The following is a 4058-nucleotide window of genomic DNA, read 5'->3' as shown; positions in this document are numbered from 1 at the left end:
ACTCGGCCCCCCACCCTCCCACCCCCCCCCCTCCAAGCCGGCTGGGAAGTCGAGGATTCTCTGGGTACTCATCCTCACCCAGGCTCTCACAAAGCCCTAGATACAGCTAGACTAATACATGTATTACTTTCCTGTGGCTGCTGGAATGAATTATCACCAAGTTAACGGCTTAAAACAGTACGCATTTATTCTCTTATACTTCTGGAGGTCCGAAGTCTGAGATGGGTCTGCAGGGCTGAACTCCTGGGGTGAATCGGTTTTCTTGCCCTTTTCAGCTTCTAGAGGCCTCGGCTCATAGCCCCTTCTTCCATCTTCCAAGCCAGCCGCAGGGCATCTTCTCTCCTCTCTGACCTCCTAACTCCCTCTTATAAGGACTCTTGTGATTCCATCCTGCCCACCTGGATAACCCAGGATCATCCCCCATCTCAAGACCCTTGACATAATCACATGTGTAAAGTTCCCTTTACCATGTAAGGTAACATACCTGCAGCTCTCAGGGACAGGGACGTGGGCATCTAGGTGGGGCGGGGGAGGCACAGTGTGGGCAGGTGGCTCCGTGGACAGCTAGGCCACCTTGCTGTTGGGGACAATGTCACCACACTGGGATCTGTTAGCGATATGCTAAGTATTCAACCAATACTTTTTGAGCACTTACTACCTGTCAGGCACTAGAGACAGTGAGGAACCAGACAGACACGGTCTCTGCCTTCATTGAGCTTAGAGAGATCACTCAGCTCCTAAACAAACACCTTATCCCAACTTTGCTGGAAAGCTGTGGGGTGCCGTGGGAGGGACTCATGGCGTGATGGACCCCTGGGGACAGTGGGCTGGGAAGCTGTCTCTGGGAGTTGAGGTCTGAAGGATGAGTAGGCTGTCCTGGCAAAGAGGGAGGGAGAGTCGTCGGGACAGCACTGCAGAGGTCTGGAAGCGGAAAGGGCATGGGTCGTTGGGGTAATTGGACAAAGGTCACCACGGCTGCAGCACAGAGCAAAGGGACGTGGGTGCGATGCAGTCGGAGAAGGGGTGGGGGCCAGGTTAGGTGGGCCAGAGGCCATCAGACTGGATCCTAAGCACAGCAGCATGGTCAGGCTGGCACTTTGATAGGATCCCTCTGGAGGCTTAGGACCAACCAGAGGGCCCTGTGCACTAGGGAGACCTGGGAGGCTGCTGCAGTGGTGCAGGTCAGAGATGGTGGCCTGGACCCAGAGTGGTGGGGATGGAGAGGAGGAAGGGATGCAAGTATGGTGTACAGAGCAGCCTGGACTCACTGATGGACAGGGCACAGGGGCGGGTCGAGGGAGGCATGAAAGCAGATGGCCACGTTTCTTTCTGGAACCATTCACTGGGCTGGGAGCCCCTGGAAGAGAAGCAGGACTATTGGGGAGGGAAAGGTACCGAGTCCCATACGGCCGTGCCGAACTCAAGGTGACTTGGAGACACCGCCGAGGAGCTGCTGAGTGGACACCGGATGGCTGTGGCTGAAGCTCACTTCTGATTCCCAAGTAAACTCCCCGCGGGGAGAGGGCACCCATTCTAAAGGCCGGCCTAACGGGCAGCTACGGGGCAGTGCTTGAGGTGGCCGGGCTGTGGTTATTTTAAACATGAATCAGGCCCCGTGGGTCCTGTCCACAGGCTGTAAAATAAAGGACTGTCAGCTCTAAGCAACTGGTCTCTAAGACAGCCTTATAAATGGCCACTTCTTTGTGAAAGAATGAGTCAGGCCAGGGCAAGGGCACTTCATTTCTACTAAGACCCTGTCTTTGTGCCCCTGGCTCCTAGTGTGATACAGCTGATGCTCAATTAACAAGAAAAGGTAGGCTCAAAAAGATACCTAGAGCTTGTTTCCTTGTGGGGGTCACAAGGATGTTCCCAGAGACAAGAGAGCAACAGACTCGGTTTAGCCTTCAGATCGCTGGGCCTCCAGACCATTAAGCCAGGAAAGGCCCCAATCAGGCCTATATGCATTCATCGTATCCCTTCTGCTCCTGTGAAATGTCCTGATCCCTATTTTATTTATTTATTTATCTTAGCTGTGCCACGCGACATGCGGGATCTTAGTTTCCTGACCAGGGATCAAATCCGTGCCCCCCTGCAGTGGAAGCGTGGAGTCCTAACCACTGGACCACCAGGAAATTCCGCTTTAGAACCAGGAAACTGAGGCTCAGAGAAAGTGAGTCCCATCCCCAAGGTCACACAGCAAGAGCTGGCCAAGATGGAGCCCCAACTCAGGTCTGCCTTCCACCAGGTTCTCCAGGGCTCATGCTGCCTCCCCTCCCTCTCGTCCTCAGCATCCAGGGTCAAAGGGGAAGTTGAATGGGGCCCCTGTCCTCTGAGGCCACAGGGTGTGAGAGAGGAGACAGGGGCCTGGGCTTGGCAGGCTCATAGCGTTGGCCCACGTCAGAGATCAGGAAGAACAAATGAGCCAGTGGCAGAGGAGTGCTGGGGACCACGGGAGGTTATGCTGGAGGAAAATCAGCTTCTTCACAGCCAAGTGGTCCTTCTTAAGCCTTCAGTGCCCAATTTCTACCCCTGCCATAACTCGCAGCTCTGTAGGTTGCTGAGTAATGAGATCACTGAGTGATTAACGACATCACGGAGGGAGCGCCCCCAGCTTCCCTTCCCAGCTGAGTGAGACTCTTCCTTGAAGCTACTCACCTTTCCTACCTGGGAGGCTGGGCCCTTGCACATCACTGAGGGATTGTGGGATGATGTCATCCCCTGGCAATCCTCTGGAAGTGACCTCAACACAGAGCGAGGTGAATCCCAGGTGTGGCACCAAGGTGAGCTCACCCTCGAGGCCCCAGGAGGCCTCTCCCAGCCCACGGAGCCCAGGCTCCCAGGGGCTGAAGTGCCGGCCCAGACAAAGGGGAGGAGATGGAAAACTCACCGGCCTGCAGAGCTTGGGGCCAGTCCGGTTACGTAAGGCCAGGACTGGCTGCTCCCAGGCACCTTCCGGAAGGGCTCCGGCCCGCAGGATCAACACGGTTCAATCACCTGTGCCGCCCGCCCAGTTGAGGTCAATACAGCCGCCTTCCACGTCCAAAGAAAATGTTCCAGGGGCCCTGGCCTCCTGCCACCCCATGCCAGCGCTGCAGGCCTGCCCTCAGCACCACTGGCAGGTGCCTGCCAAGGCTAGTTAACGTTATTGGCTGAACTGATTTTAAAAGGCAAACAGAGGCTAGAAATCAGCCCACCTGGAGGGAAAATCAATGCTTTTTGTGGATTCACCACTGCTGTTTGGGGGCTCTTGTGGGCCTGACTCCTCCTGTCACCAGCATGGGTGATGAGAACCCGTGGGGCAGTGGCAGACAGATGTGGGCTCACCTCCTGGCTCTGCCACTTGGAAGCTGGGGGACCTGGGACTAGTTGCTTCGCCTCTCTGAGCCTCGGTTTCCTCAACTGTAAAACTGGGAAAGCTTTCTATGAAGTCTGAAGATAGGCAAGATCAATCTATGGTAATAAAAGTCAGAACAGTGCTGGTGGTGGTGGTTCCCGACTGGGAGGGGGCTCCAGGGAACCTCTCAGGAGGTGGAGACGTGTTGTCTTGATGGGGCGTTGGTGACACGGGTGGGAACACAGGCAAGCGTACATCAAGCCTCACCTTTAACATTCGCGCACTTTGCCGTCTGTACTTTATACACATACCTCACGAGAAAGAAGGAAAGGATAAAAGGAAAGAGGGGAGGAAGAAAAGGAGAAAAAGAGGGATGACGGTTCTAGCTACTTTGCAGGCCTGTGTGAGGAGCGGCAGTAAAGCTGCAGGCTGTCCCGGGGCCAGGGATGTGCATGTTATCATTTGTGTCTGAGGGCCTAGCACAGAGCACAGGCCCCTCTGGGTAAAGAGAATAAGGCGGCGTCTTGGATTTCCACGCTCTCAGGGTTCAAATCCTAGCTCTGCTACCCACTGGCTGGCTGACCTTCTACAAGGGGCTTTGTCTTCTTCACCAGCCTCAATTTCCCCAGATGTGAAACAGGGACAACCACAGACATAATCTTCGAAAACAGTATGTGCCCAATGAATGTCCACTACTTTTTTTTTTTTTTTTTTTTTTTTTTTT

General features: G+C 54.6%; 1 protein-coding gene across 1 annotated transcript in view; it reads right to left on the bottom strand.

Annotated features, from left to right (window-relative positions):
* Positions 1–4058, bottom strand: part of ERGIC1 (endoplasmic reticulum-golgi intermediate compartment 1) — a 111604-nt gene that overhangs the window by 40300 nt on the left and 67246 nt on the right. The gene's annotated exons all lie outside the window — the stretch shown is intronic.

The sequence above is a fragment of the Lipotes vexillifer genome, unplaced genomic scaffold, assembly GCF_000442215.2.
Source record: "Lipotes vexillifer unplaced genomic scaffold, Lipotes_vexillifer_v1.1 scaffold621, whole genome shotgun sequence".
NCBI classification, from domain to species: Eukaryota; Metazoa; Chordata; class Mammalia; order Artiodactyla; family Lipotidae; genus Lipotes; species Lipotes vexillifer.
The sequence above is the reverse complement of the archived record's forward strand: the minus strand, read 5'-3'. Positions and strand labels throughout refer to the sequence as shown.